This window comes from Balaenoptera physalus (genome assembly GCF_965194825.1).
Source record: "Balaenoptera physalus genome assembly, chromosome: 14".
Classification (NCBI taxonomy): Eukaryota; Metazoa; Chordata; class Mammalia; order Artiodactyla; family Balaenopteridae; genus Balaenoptera; species Balaenoptera physalus.
The window spans coordinates 62,939,988-62,956,423 of NC_138893.1; the positions used below are offsets into that span (position 1 = coordinate 62,939,988).

Sequence of the window (16,436 nt, forward strand, 5' to 3'; positions counted from 1 at the left end):
ACTCTTTGACATAATCTTAACTGTAATCACCAAAATTTTCATGGCAATGTATAACTGGGTTCAACAAGTAACAAAATAAAACACAACATAATACTTAGAACTGAAGCTTTGGGTGTAGAATGAATCATTGAATCTCATATGTAGTTTGACTATTAAGAAATAATACCTAGAATTAAAAGAAGTGTCATTCAGCCATCTCAAACAGACCTATCATTTTAAATTCTATATCTAAGGCAATTTATTTATGCATTTTCATACCAGAGCAAATATGCCAGTTGTCAATGTTTTTCATGTTTGTCCCTGAGGTTTGTGACATCATTTTGGACCAAAGGAAGGAATTCATAAAAAATGATCAGGCCATGTGACTCTGGCTAATCCCAGTCTGCTAGATAGAATGCTATTTTCTAGAAACCAGTTAATCTCAATTTTGTTCAGTATGTTAGTGGAATATAACTCTCTTGTCTATTTGTTTTCTGATTTGTTTCTTGTTCATCGCTCTCTTCTCTCAGCAAGGGCTGCTAAAGCTACAGCAGGAGCTGGGAGAGATTTCCAATTGTGTGACAGCTCTTGTCACACCAGGTTGGCTGTAACTTTATCTATAGGTGGATGTACTTTCAGCCAGTTGTAGTTTAAAGTGCTGACTAATAAAGCTTGGGACATAAAGGTCCCATTATTTCAGGTGACACTACTTCACAGAATGAATCTGCAGCTTCACTCATCCCTGACTTCTGCAAAAAAAAGCTGCGGATACAATTTTCCAGTGTCAGCGCTATCATTTGACTTCACTACAGCATGGGACTTTCAAGTTGGTTCTCTGTCAGCCCTACTAAAGATGTGATTTCCAAGTGAATTTACACTATTTGATTAATATTTTAATATTATAGTAAGTTTTAAGAGCAGTCATGCCTCAGCTAAATCTCATGGGCCATAATATGGCCACCAGGCAAAGCTGGTGGTGATTAGGTGTTTCTCCAGATTTCCCATTACTGACAAACAGCTCTTAGCCTCAAGAAAACATCGGTGACTTCCCAGAAAGAACATCCAATACTTGACCAAGAGTAAGGATATTGATTTTTAATATTTTCACTAAAAGGATCTATTATAACACTATGTGATTCTGTATCTACATAAGGCAGCTCTTTGATACATGTGAATCTTGTCCCTGGGCACACCTGTTTGAGACAAGTATATATACCTTTCCAAATTCAGTGAATTTATTTGAGTGGGCAAACATCTAAATAAATCAGTCTCTCCCTCTTCCTTCCACTTTTCCCGTCTCCCCTTCCCTCTCTGTTTCTCACACCCCCCCACCATTTTTTCGTCTCTCTTTCTCAAATTGGACCTGAGAGCCACAGAGTCCAAAATCAGGTGGTGGTGGGCAGAGGAGCTTTGGGGCAAGGAAGCTATTTATTGGCAATGACGTAATGTATAAACATAGAAAGAGAAGACTAGCCAGAGAGAGAATCTGAAAGTTCTGCAGAAATAAGACAGACCTCCATCCTGCTGCTTTCAAGTTCTCAAATGACACAAGAATGACTAATTTCCTTTGGATTTGCTTAAGTTAGCTTGAGTAGATTTCTGTTTCTTGTAACTAAAAGAATTGTAATCACAAGAGTTGGTAGCTTTATTTTGCTGAAAGTTATTTTAAAAGGCATTTATTGATTTTTTTTTCCCTTTTAGTAAGTAATAGTAACTGTAATTTGCATTTGGCAAGGAGATAAATTCTTTCAAAGTGCTTTTATATCTGATATATTAATGTATCCACAGAAGAAAGAAAAAGTGCTAAAGTGCTATACCCTTATTTGATAGGTAAGAAATTATTTTTAAATTTGATAAGAAATTTGATAGGTAAGAAATTATCTTATTTTGGATAAGTCCAAAAAGGTCAGACAACTTGCTTAAAATCTCAAAGTTGGGAACTGTGCTGGAACTAGGTCCCTGACCCCAAGTATTAATGGTCTTCATGTCCTAAAACTGGCTCATAAGAGCTCCCCAACTCTGAACATGACCTCAACTTAACATCATGTTCAGTGATAATTGTTTTGGTGGCTTGAAATCAGCCCTAGTGGGAGTGTTTATGCTATAAACATCAACAAACATGACAACTCATTACTTTTTAAAAAGCCAGTTGTTCAACTTGTATCAGCATTTCACTGCCTCAAACTTAATATTTTATAAAATAATTTACTATATATTTTGGAGCCAAGTATATCCATACATCTTTAAAGGAGGGCTGAAAACTCTTAATTTACTCTTAACTGGAACTTTTTCAGTTACTTACAGCTGTGGGTGAAGACCTCAACAATGTTGTTGGAGAACAGTCTTATAATATTTGTTCTGCCTTAAAATTAGAAGTATAAAAGACCACCGATATTATCTAGCTCAACCCTGTTATTTCATAGATGAGGAAGCTGAGGGCAAGAAATGAGAAATGGTCCAAGGTCTTAAAGCTGTAGGAAAGAAATGTTATGATTAGACCTCAGATCACCTTCTGTGTAGCCCAATACTGAGTAAAATCCATGTGTGGACGACTGGGGAGATTGTGCTTAAGGCAAAGAAAGGAGGCCACAGGCAGAAGTCTAGAATCCCAGCAGGCTTATAAAATCTCTCATGGATTAGACTGAAAAAGAGATCATTGGAATTAATTACCAATGCCCAGTTAAAGTTGTAATCGCGCTAGTCGATTTGTTCATTAAGGTATGTGAGCAAAGCAATGTTTCTAATAATTAAAATAATCAATAAACTTACAAATTCAGTTTTGGGGCTAATTGTTTGTCTATTAAATACAAAGAGTCTTTTGCATAATGAGAAACTGTTAATATTCATGGAGAAAAAAAATGTGAAAATGAGAGGCAGTTCTGCCCTTTCCAGTAAAATCATGGTCATTATTATATGATATAATAGACAAAGACAAAAGGGAGAAATTTTATTTATTTTTTAAAAGTAGTGAAGTGATCTAACTTGATCTAAGGAACACTGGTGAAATATGTTACAGGTTTATGCTTGATTTAAAATATAAACCACTTCAGAATAAAATTTGGTTTGAATGATCTATTGCTGACATTATTACACACACATCTCCTATAAATCAATATCATGAAACCAATAAGCAAGAAAGTAGTTAACTGATTTTTGTCAGTGTTTACTAAAATGATTGATGCGCCTTTTATTTGAATATGAATTATCACATAAAATATCTAAATTTTCCTTGTCAGTGTTGGCGGGGGTTGTTTTGGAAGTAGGCCTTCGTGACTTGAGTGTGATATGCTTAGTCAATCCACTTTATTTAGACAAAGTCTAAACACATTTCTAAATGGTAAGTCAATATACTCATGCAATTAGTAGTGATCTTTGGATAGCTAATTATGTGTGTGCTCTCCTAATAAAAGTGGAATTAAGCATATTAATCACAATTAAACACCTGTTTCCCTCCTCCTTGTTCCTTATGCAATATTATCTCTGTTTTCTATTAATATAAATTGCCAAGTTACAATTAGCTGACTTTTATCAAACTCAAATGGCTTGATAAAGCTTTCAGTGGCAACATATTGGGGACCCCGTCATAACCTAACTTCTCTTGGTTCCACCCCTTTAATGGTAAACTCTCTCTGTGTAAATGGAAAAAGATGAATAGATAAAATTAACAAAGAAACTTCTTTATCCTGCATCCCATCCCTTGCTTTATCCACCTTCTTTTCTAGGCAGAATAAACAGAGTCCCTTCATTGGCACACCCGAGGACAATGGTTCTCAAAGTGTGGTCCTGAGGTGCAGATTCAGCATCTCCCTAAGAAACTGGTTAGAACTGCAAATTCTTAAGCTCCACCCCAAACCTACTAAATCTGAAACTCTGGTGGGGGAGGGGTGGGGCACAAGCAATACCTTTTATAACAACCGCCCCCCCCCCCCCGGGTGATTCTGATGCTTATTACTAAAGTTTGAGAACTACTGCCCCAAGGGAAAGAATATTAAAGAAGACTTTGTCCAGAATATGTGAATTATTTTTTTGCTTTATTCACTCTCCAAGTGGAATTGGAATTATTGATTCTGACAGCACATAGTGGACACATTTTTTACTACTCTATGGAGTGTTTTCTTCATGTGAGATTGATCATTCTGCATTTTATAAGCCTTTTTTTTTCTTTTCATTTCAAGACCATTTTAATAAGCCAACCAGGCATAAGCTCTGATGGAAACGGAAGAATATGCTGAGGTAAGAAGAGCCAGGTGTCCCATCTGACAGATAGGGAGGAACAGAGAAAGTGCAGGTAGAAGAAAAGCCTGGGAGCGAAGAGTCAATAAGGAAGCTCAAAAGTAAAGAGCCCCAGCCTGCCTCCTTGGTTCCCATCCCCAGGCCCATCGCCACATCCCCAGCTCCAGTGCCATCCCTGCAACTATTTACTCCCCTGTGCTGGTACCATCCTCCTCTTGGTCATCTACGCTTGAAACTTTATAATCTTATTTAAAGTGTCCCTTTTTTGTCCTCCAATTGTAGCCATCCACCAGATCTTGCCATTTCCTCTTTGAAAGGCCTCTTGCATTCATCCATTGTGCTCTCATGCCTCCGCCATTCACATCCACAGACGTTTTTGCTTGTCCATTGTGTGTAAGCTCGACACGAGCCCTACTTCCTCACCCAAGGAAACAGCCTTCCAAGTGAGTGTCCCCCAGTGACCCCCTTCCAACCCATCTTGCAAACTGTTAGAAGACCATATGATTTATGGGAATCTGGATGGAGAGTATTAAGAGAGTCTTTATGCTAATCTTGTAACTTTTTCTGTAAGGTTGAAATTATTTCCAAATAAAAAGTTAGAGCTTCCTGATTTCCTACATTTCACTGACTGAATCTTTCTCTCTCCTCCTCGCTGCTCTATAGGTCTCCTTTTCTCATAAATTTCATGTTCCCTTCTCAGTTCTCCACTAAACATCATCCAGTACATATTTGATTTCCTAGCATGTGCTGCCGGGTGATAGACTCTTGTTAAATCTTCTTTGTGCATCTGCTATTTAGCAATTTTGGGAAAGACGATGTGAGTCAAAACATGTTCTGTGCCTTTAATTAGAGACGTCTTGGTTAGACCTTTGAGACCTCAATATATACCTTCCTACCTAACCAACCTATTTCCCAGTACCTACCTGATCTTCCTCATTCATTTCTTCACTGGCCCACAATCATGCCATTCTCATTTCTGCCTGTACACTTTCACCTGGATCGCCCTCTGCTTATTCAGATGGCAGGCATCCTCCAAGACCCAGGATGAGTCTCTCCTCCATTTAGGTCATCAGGACCAACTCATCTTCACTGATTTGCCATCTTCACCACACCCAGAGTACCCAGAATCTACATCACACAGCAGCAAGTTCTTATTTTCTACTTTCCCATGTCATCTCCAAAATGAACTGACAGGTCTTTGAAGTCAGGGACTATTTCCTATGCTTTTGATCTTTTAGAGGCTGGCACAGGACTGACTCTGTAGTGTGTATTAACAAGGGCCTGCTTTTTGATTGACATTCCGGTGCATTCTACAACAAAAGATTCAAATTGATTATCATTTATTGTGCATGCTACATTCAAAAAAAATTTTAATAAACATGGGTTATACATTTTCCCTTAACTTTTTCTCTCTAGGTACCTAATCTATTCTTGGAATCTCTATGATATTTAAGAAAAGATAGAATATCTTTTCTTATTAAAAATATTAAAAATATCTAAAAGCTATATACTGGTGCTATAAAGTCTTTGAAAAGTGCAGAAAAGTAGAAAGAAAAATGAACAATATTGGTCAAAGAGAACCTTATTACCATTCCTGATGTTATATTATTTTTCTACAAATGAGCCTTTGTAACTCTTGCCATGCCTTTTTCACACAAAAGTATCATGAGAATTTTCATTTTAAAAGGAAACATTATTAAGAAATTAAATGCTAGGTAGGTAAAATTGTTTTTTAAAAAAGTTTGTCAGGGTATAGCACAAAGGACATTAAACAATCACATGTATCTTCAGAACTTTTGATATTTTGCCTAGGAAGTTACACAAAGTAGAACATAAGTGAGTCATTTTTTAAAAGGAGGGCAGGAAATAAATAATAAATCCAATGCAAATGTTTTGTGTTTTATGCTCTAATTCACATCAAAACACTTTAAAACATCTGAATAAGTCAGTTTTTGTTATGAGAGAGCACTTTTTCTCTTGGTTATCAGCAATTAGGTAATCATTTATGTGTAGTAGCTTAATCGAAAAGGCAACAATCAAGAAAATTAAAAGAAGAAAGAGGGAAAAGTAAAATGTAAAAAAAGTAAATTTTATAAAGTTCAAAAAGAAAAAAAAAGGATTTGAAATAAAATATTTTGAAATGAAAAATAAAAGAGAGATTAAAAATATGCTCCTGACAGGTTCAATTCACAGAGGGCACGATACTAGTGTTACCAAGTTTGAACCTGTCATTTGTTTGTGGGAAAATTAAGCATCATACAACAGGTAGAAAACAGAAGTTCATGAAGTTAAGTGAGATGCCCAGGGTCACACATCAGTGTGTGGCAGCACCAGGAATGGAAACTCTGAACCCAGCACTCTTTCTAACTGATGCTCTCTTTACTCCTATTAGATTACTTCCACTAAAGGTTGCTTTACTGCCACAGACTGACTTTACCCTTAACTCCCTCTGGGGTTCTTAACAATGTGTGATATTTGTCAGAAGAACTATGAGTTAAAGAGTGTCCCATCATTTCCCCTCTTAAACACACCCACTGATAAATGCATTGCCTAGAGATAAAACATCACTTGTGCCATTTAATAAACAGAGACAAAATTGATTTGATTTTTTGGTAACCAATTAACTTCAATACCTCTTCTTGTCCCAAGTCAAGTAGGGGTTCTCATTTCCTGTCAGAAGCATACAAGACCCTGTAACTCTGAGCCCTAGAATATCCAGATCAAAAGGAATCAACAATAGAAGTTATATGGACTGTGCCTTTTTGTATTGATTAACAAACGAGGCTGAACACTTTAATAGTATAAACAAAAATCAATAGCAGAGCTATTCCTAGAACTCGATCCCATTATTCTTTCTGTGACACCATGTAATTCTCATTCCATTCAGAAAACATTGCTTTAGAAATTTGTCAAGTAATATAAAAGGCAAATCACTCATTTATAGGAAGTAACAAAATGTTATGTTTTGAATCACTTAAGAAATGCCATCTTTTCAGCATCTTTTCTTTGACTCATAGTATGATTTTTAAACCAAAAAATAGTTGAAGGACCATAAAGAAGTTGTAAGTTATCTATGAGAAGGCAATAAGCAGCTCTAACAGCATTATAAGACACCAACTTGTAAGTTTTTATGGCAATGTCGCTTTATTTTTCAAATATTGAGAAAGTGATAGTTACAATAGATTGTATTTTTTCACAGCCCTAAGTATTAACATACATAACTATTAAATTTAAATTTTCCAAAATGATAATGGCAGTAGAAATTATGGCAGCAAATGTAAAAGCTGAAAAAATAAACAAAACTAAATTCACCATTGAGGTCTTATATACATTATTATTTGTATCTGCTTATGAATACATACATTTAAAAATAGCTGTTATTTACTTCTTTTGAATACCATTGTTTGTATTTTATGATAATAAAAAGCTAGATTTTCAAAACCCCATTATCAATCCAGTTTAGAACTTTGTTCTGCCAGTATGTCCAGTCTTAAAAATTGAATAGTGGGCTTCCCTGGTGGCGCAGTGGTTGAGAGTCTGCCTGCTAGTGCAGGGGACGCGGGTTCGAGCCCTGGTCTGGGAGGATCCCACATGCCGCAGAACGGCTGGGCCCGTGAGCCACAATTACTGACTGAGCCTGCGCATCTGGAGCCTGGGCTCCGCAACGAAAGGTCACGATAGTGAGGCCCGCGCACCGCGATGAAGAGTGGCCCCCACTTGCCGCAGCTAGAGGAAGCCCTCGCGCAGAAACGAAGACCCAACACAGCCAAAAATAAATATAAATAAATAAATAAATAAATAAATAATAATTAAAAAAAAAAAATTGAATAGTAAGCATTTGCCCAGTTGAATTCCATTTAGTACTTTGTTGAAGTGCCGTATGCTAATCCCACTTATTAAAATAAAATCTGTTTTTTAGGAAGAAAAAAAAAAAACAAGAAACCTCTGATTTAAGAAAACATACCTGACATGGATAGAATTGAGGATCTAGTTTTGCCACTACCTTTTTATCTGTTATGCTGCATAGGAATTTTTAAAGCCAATAGCAGCTAGATTTATATGCTGAGTTCTGACAGGACTGCTATCAACATAATAGTCACAAGAATTTTTTTTTTTTTAATATATGCTGAAATAAGTTTCTTATTGGCAGGGGTTGTGATTTATTTGCTTTTTAATCTTTGTATTCTTTGTACCTAGCATATTGGATAGCATCTAAGAGGCATATAATAAATGTTTAGCTAATGAATTCGAAAATGAATGCCCAGAATTGAGAAAATAAAGCTCTTAGCTTCTACCCATATCACACTGGCATCTACTTGGGGTAGTGCTGTGGTTCAGAATGGACCCTGGGGGCAGACTATGCTGCCCTAGTTGTATAGTAGAATTACCAGTGCCTGGGCCCCACCCACAGGGGGTTGTCTTAATTGTTCTGGGCTGAATCCCAAGGAGAAATAATATTTAAATCTCAGGTAATGGACAAGAAGAGCAGCTCAGTCTGGGAACCACTGATGTATTTGCAAGTTTCACATAAGTTTCTCACATCCAGTGATAAATTAATCTTAGCTTTAAGCTAGTTAATTGTATGAAAATATTCTGCTTCAGTGTCTTCATTTTCCAAATGAGGAAACTGAATATTAGACAGCTTAATTTGTTTGTCTAATAGTAAACATCCAGTGTCAAAGCTAAGCCTGAAATTCAGGACTGCCTTAATCCAGTGCTCATTTCCGCATCCCACACTGCACCATTACCCTCATGATCTTGGTAATGCTTTATGTGAAAAAAAATAAAAGCTGCTTCAAACAATAAAGTGTCTGTCCATATAGATTAAATCCCAGGTATAACAGTTGAGGACAAAGACGTAGCATTTTATTATTTTCAATGGCCAGTGCAAAACATAACCCTCTCAAGTATTTGCAGCTTGTATAATGCAATTAGATGACTGTGATGGAAAATAAAATTATTAATATATGTGATGTACAGCTCTGGACATTCATATAAAACTAATGGAGAGCTAGTTTGATTTTTTAATTAACTGGCTGTTATGGAGGACAAGCAAGATGACGAATGTCTGAGAACTCAGCCTTACCTGGCTGTGGAATAATGTAAAATCTCCTAAACATAATTATCCTTTGGCATCCCTAACAACGATAAGGACAACCAATCCCCATAATAGTTTTCTACGATGACTATGTTTCAGTTAATGGTGAGACAAGAGAAGAAGAAAATAATTGGCATAGTTTCCATCTCAATGTGAGGTTATTGCAGGGAATAAGAAGATACATGAGCTAGAGTCCTTTAAAAAGTTTGGGCATGAAGGAAAATTGTCCTAAAGGAAAGAGATTTCATCTTTCCTAGGTTAGTGTTAAAAGTTGGTACATCGCTGTGAACAATTTGGAGCTATAGATTGACCTTAATTATTTTCTTGAGGCTTATCCTACTTCTTTTCTTTTTTAAGTATCATTTTAACTTTATGTATGTATGTATGTATTTTTTTTAATTAATTTATTTATTTTTGGCTGTGTTGGGTCTTCGTTGCTGTGCGTGGGCTTTCTCTAGTTGCGGCGAGCGGGGGCCACTCTTCGTTGCAGTGTGTGGGTTTCTCATCACAGTGGCTTCTCTTGCTGTGGAGCACAGGCTCTAGGTGTGTGGGCTTCAGTAGTTGTGGCACACGGGCTCAGTAGTGTGGCACGCGGGCTCTAGAGCGTAGGCTCAGTAGTTGTGGCGCACGGGCTTAGTTGCTCCACGGCATGTGGGATTTTCCCGGACCAGGGATCGAACCCGTGTCCCCTGCATTGGCAGGTGGATTCTTAACCCCTGCGCCATCAGGGAAGTCCAAGAGACTTGTCCTACTTCTAAAACACACAGCCCTGGTATTCAAGCCAGTTTAAGTATTCTATTGAGTTCCTTTTAATGACTTTAGATATTGCTCTATGACACTGGTTATCATGACAGTATTTTAATGGTGAGAAAAAGGCAGAAGCTGTAAACTTCTGCCAGAGAGGATAGGGTCAAAATGTTACAGTTTAGGAGGATGAAAGGATTTTTTAGCCTACTTTAAACTTATCCAACCAAGTAAGTAATTTTTGACTGGTTTGTTCATTATCTGCAATAGTTCCCTATCTTTAATGCTTATACAAATCCATAAAATCAATGCTAATTATTTCAGGAATGTGGAAAAGATTGTTAAATATTGTTCAGTTATTCCTAAAAATTTCTTCTTTGGCCCTCACCAAGATTGCCTTTTTTTTTTTTTTTTTTCTTACTGTGAAGTCAATTTTGGTTGGAAATCTGTTCCATAATAACCCAAGAAATAAGTTGTATGCTTTCTCAGTTACAGATCCAAATGCTCTTTTTGCTACCTGGCTCAAAGGTAGGGACCAGAGTTTTCTCTGCTGTAACTCTAGGCGTTCATTAAAAATATCAGGCTGTGATACTGTGGTGCGTACAAATTGGACATAGTGCTAGGTACTCTGAAGAGTAAGCTGTGATGGTGTTCCACAAAATGTGTCTAGAAGCTAATGATTTATCTAGAATTTTATGGTATGATCTCATTGGTTTCCAAATACGTAATGTCTGAAAATGAATATGTTATATAACAGCTACTTTCTTTCACGTTATTATCAAAGCATTTACATTCACATCAATGGAGACCATTAACACCTCAAGTCAACTGAAAATTTTCAAGATATTGAATAAAAGAATAATTTTATATTGGCTAAAAGCACGATACCAAATTGTCAAAGTTGTAGTAATGACCAATGTGTGATAACATAGTATGTTATTACCTGTATGTATACATTACTTTCAGTGTAAGAGAACTTTCACATTTAGAATGCTTTAGCTTTTATTTTATATTTCTAAGCGATCATGAAAATTGCTTGACTCTGTACTTACTCTTTTGAGGATTCTTATAATAAAGGGCTAATGTAAATAGTTAAATAAGTAAACTGTTTCTTGGATCCTGTATTCATGGATCAATATACAATTGTTTATGCTGTTCTTCTGGGCTCTCTTACCAAATAAAGCTGAGATTACTATTCAGAGGTTTAGAATAAATTGTGGTAAGAGAATAGGAAAAGCAATAAAGAAAATAGGTAATGGTGAAATAAAATCAGTGAAGTTTGTCACTTGGTTTAAAATTTTGATACTATATTATATTCCTTAATATTATTTATATTGATTACTCTTAGTTTCTATAGTTTTCATTCCATATGTTTAAAAGGAAAGAGAATGCAGTTTTATTTTTGGAAACATAATGCGTTAAGCAATATTTTTTTCTCCAGAATAGATTAATTTTCAAACATTTTGCTCAGAAATGCCATTTAACTGACAACCAGTTCAACTCATTTTAACTGATATTTTAAAATCTCTTTTTTTACATTATAAATGTAAAATGTAACACCGTGCTTATTAAATTTTTTTCACTGTAACAAGTTTGTATAACCCTTTTATCGATAATGATATCCTGCTGAAATTCCTGTGGCTTTGCCTGGTTCTGCCCCCTGAGACACTCCAGCCTCTTGCCCCTGTCAGCCCAGGATCTTCATTAGTAATCACAGCATGGGGTCAGAGGACAAACGAGGCAAATCTCCTTTTGAAACCTTTGATTTGACACCTTAGACCAGCAGAGAATCACGTTTCCATATAAGCACAGAGCATTTTCCCCACCAAGCAATATGAATTACTCCCTAACTCTTTCCAAAAAATGCTCTTGGAGTAGACTGAATAGGAGTAAGAATACAGAAAGAACTTGGAGGGTCCGCACCAGGAAAAAAATAGCAATAGCTAAAATGTCTGAAATGCTCAGTGTCTCCTAGGTACTGTTTAAGTGCTTTACCTGCATTCACCAATTTTATCCCATTAGTAATCTTAGGAAGGAGCTAATTATCCCCCTTGTTTTCAATTTTTATTTATTTATTTATTTTTAATCCTTATCTTTATTATTTTTGTTTATTTAAAAAAATTTTTTAGTTGAAGTATCATTGATTTACAATGTTGTGTTAGTTTCAGGTGTACAGCAAAGTGATTCAGTTATATATGTGTGTATATATATATATATATATATATATATATATACACACAATATGTGTGTGTATATGTGTATATATATATATTATTTTTCAGATTCTTTTCCCACATAGGTTATTACAGAATATTGAGCAGAGGTCCCTGTGCTATACAGTAGGTCCTTGTTGTTTATCTATTTCATATATAGTAGTGTGTGTATTGGAGACTTGGAGGTTTAGTGCCCAGATAATTCTTTTTCCAAGTAATTATCTTATATGATTCTTTGATTAAAACAAAACAAAATTTAAAAATGGGGACTAGTAGGGGAGGAAGATATAGAAATAAATGGACTTTTAAAATCTTTATTTTTTCTTCTTTTTTACTCCATACTGGGGCTAATGCCAGCGCTTACTATTGCTGTAGCTCTGGTTCATCATCTTGTTATACGATGTTTTCTTCCATGGTCACATTTTCACATGGGGGCACCTAGGAGCCATGATAGCTGCAAACTGTATTGAAGCAATCTGGTTGGAAACTATTTCATGTTCTCATAATTGTTCTGATTTACTGTGATGTAAAATGGAAAAGAGAGCACCATCTTCTCTTTCTATGTGAAAGAGCAGTTATGTAGCCATTTTGGACCTATTCTGGGATCTATTTCCACATCTATATTAAAAGGATATTAGAGTACATAATTGCCTGTGATCCTGCAAACACTAATAGTTCTATGATTCTTTCTTTCATAAATGGCGAAATAGGAGTATAGAAAAGACTGAGTCCCTCAGTTGATGTCACATACCTCCCCACCACATATACACACAGTAGTGGCACAACTGGTATTAAAACTGTTTCTCTTAAATCCTGAATCAGGTACTTATTACCATACTGTGTGGCCTCCTCTGAGATCAGTGTCAACCCAGTGAAGTTGGAGAGTTGCCCTGTAGTGTCAAGTAACGTGGTTTTGCACTTGGCCCTGCTCTATCTGACAGCTTTACCAGCATCATAACTAAAGATATAGCATTCATGTCAAGTTGATGAATGTCTAAACAGTGCAGCAATTCCTAATTAGCATCTATGAAACAGCAAAGAGTTTAAAAGTCTTGAAAAATGGGACTGATGAAGTGATTTCGGTAAATGAAACTTCTGTTTGTCAGTCGTTACTATAATTTGCATAAACAAAATGGGAAAGATTGGTTAACAGTATTTTAATTGACACAGATTTACTGCTTATCAACAGTGTAGGGAGGATATTTGAAATCTGTAGAGTAATCTTAGGCTACAAGGAAATATAACATCTGTGTGCAGATAGGTGACTTTATAAATGAAGTAGTGGGTCTCAACGTTTGCTCCCCCACTACCCACTTGACAGATAATGCTTACATGTATGTTACTGAATTTTTTTCATACAACAGCATAGCTAAAAGAAACTGCCACCAACTGTGTGAAATTTCTGTACTTCTAACTCAAATCTTTACCGCTTGAGGCCTCAGTGATTGGGGACACCCTGTCTGTTGTGAAGAGTGGATGCAAACCACAGAGAAAGACCATACCTAGGCTCTAGACCCACTTACTGTATCCATGAGCAGGGACGGGAACAAAGCAAAAGTGTTGTGAAGAGGGCAACTGACACAGAGATAGGCCGGAAATTGTCCTTCAAAGCAAAGTTAAAAGAATGAGGAAGCTTTAGCCCAGAGAAGGGACTTACAGGGACTTGAACTATCTTCACGTAACTTATAAGAATGGGTGCCCTTTCCAAATCATTCTGACCATCTAGGTAAACAATCATTCTGGATTATGAATGGTGATAATCTAGCTACATGCGTCCTTCATATCACACAACTGAAACATTCTTAAAAATGTAGGAAAACAATATTTTGCAAACAGATTTTTTTTCTTACTTTAGTTTGCATTTCCATCTCAATGATTGTCTTTAATCCTATGTATTTTCTGTGGGCAGATACTACTCAAATTTACTTGATGCCTTTGCCCTCAGTATGTCTGTAATGGGTCATAATACACTTAAATGCAACATAAAAACTCAACTGAAAGGAACACTGTAGAAAATCTATTTGAAATACAGATGCCATCCTCCTTTCCTCCTGAAATAATCTGCTTTGATGGATAGAGAGCAAATAAATAATTTTCTTGAAACTAAACCCCACCTATATTTGAATTGTGTTTCTTTTGTTTTCATTATAATGGTTATGCAGTGGGTTACAGTACCTTGGCCTACTATTAGTAATGAATATGTCCTCGTGGGAATTTGTGAACTATTGGCAATTGCATGAGAGGTTTTTCATTGCTCTGTTAATAGCTTGCCCTTTTCCTATGTAACAGGTCCTCCTTTGTGTATGTCCCTTCCTGGGGCATACACTTCATCAGACTGTATAGAGGAATTCTATCTCTTAGAGAAGTTGCAACAAAAAGAAAGAAAGAAAGAGAGAGAGAGAGGGAGGGAGGGAGGGAGGGAGGAAGGAAGGAAGGAAGGAAGGAAGGAAGGAAGGAAGGAAGGAAGGAAGGAAGGAAGGAAGGGAGGAAAGGAAAGGAAAGAAAAGAAAAAGAGAGAGAGAGACAGGGAGCGAGGGAGGAAGGAAGGAAGAAATTTAAACAGAAGCACAACAGCAAAGTGATTCATTTGAATCCTTTTATTATGTTTTTGCCAAAATAAATATCTGTATAACAAGTTTTGTCATAGGAAATTATATTAAAGGAATTGTGATAAGGCTTGTCATTTTCCAAGTGTATGTACAAATTATTTTCTTTTTAGTTTTACGATAAAAAAGGTTTTACAATATTCTTAAAATATCACAAATATAAACAATCTATGTGATCAGTAATAAATCAATGAATGGTTGCAAGAAAAAGTCACTTTATAATTTTTAACCTCCCAAATCCACATAAGATTTCAATATTGGTTTCCTCTATATCAAAGACAGTTTTTTTGTTTGTTTGTTTTCATTTTTGTTTTTGTTTCTTAATTAGTGGAACAGAAGGGTTTTAGCTGCTGCTTCTATTAAGGTGGCTTGCATTTACTTAGTGGTTAAACTATTCTGTGCTCTCTGATTTACAGATTTTTTTTTTTCTAGATCTACATATACATGTATCTATTCTTTTTGAAATTCTTTTCCCATTTGGGTTTTTACAGAATATTGAGCAGAGTTCCCTGTGCTATACCATAAGTCCTTGTTGGTTATCTAGTTTAAATATAACAGTGTGTACATGTCAATCCCTAACTCCCAATCTATCCTTCCCCCTATTCCCCTCTGGTAACCATAAGTTCGTTCTCTAAGTCTATGAGTCTGTTTCTTACAGATATTCTTTTCCTTCAGACATTCACCAGTATATTTCACAAGTGCTATTTGTGAAGCAGTCTAGCCAAATTATTCATGAGTTTATTTTAAAATATATTTATGCATATGCTATCTCTGCAAGACACAATAATTGACAACAGTGGCATAAATTCCATTAAAAGATAGGAGTAGGTATAAACATTTCTATATGTGTGTATGCTTTGCCTATGAGCATACAAAATAGTGTTTCTTTAATTTGTTTTCTGAGTGACCAAGCAGTCTTCATGGAAAGCAGTCCAAAAAAAAAAAAAAATGGGCTAACAGCTATTGAAGTCTTCTTTTTCAGCTCAAATTATATTAAACAACTAAACTAATTCATTTTAATTATTACTATAGTTTACCCTCTTTTGAACATAATCCTTCTAGATATATTGTGCATGCTCTAAGTTTGCTTAAAATACAGGTATAAAAATGTAATTGGTTGTCGTTTAAATTGAGACCACCTTATATATGCAACAAATGGTTTATTGTGGAAAGTGTAGTCTTTCAGTAATTTAAACTAAGCTCCTTTAAACTCAGTTTGTCTCCTACTTTAAAACCTCCCATGGTTTTCTATGTGCTCTCTATTCATAAACCTCTGATGTTTTCCATGCATGAAGAATAAATTTTATATTCTAAACCTAGACTCTGGGCTCTTGCACAGAAATCTCAGGGTGTCCCCAACACATGCCAGTTCTTTCATCAATCTTACATCTAAAAATGCTTTTCCTTATACTCTGCCTACAAATTCTACTCATAGGTCAAGACAAATTCAAATCCTGCCTTTCCCATGAACATCTATTTAGCCTAGTGAAGCCACACTCATCATTTCCTAGTCCAGCCTCATATGGGTACAACTCATTGTGGCTAATGTCATAGCTTATTTGA

General features: G+C 35.9%; 1 protein-coding gene across 2 annotated transcripts in view; it reads left to right on the forward strand.

Moving 5' to 3' along the window:
• Positions 1 to 16,436, forward strand: part of PRKG1 (protein kinase cGMP-dependent 1) — a 1,231,494-nt gene that overhangs the window by 521,485 nt on the left and 693,573 nt on the right. The gene's annotated exons all lie outside the window — the stretch shown is intronic.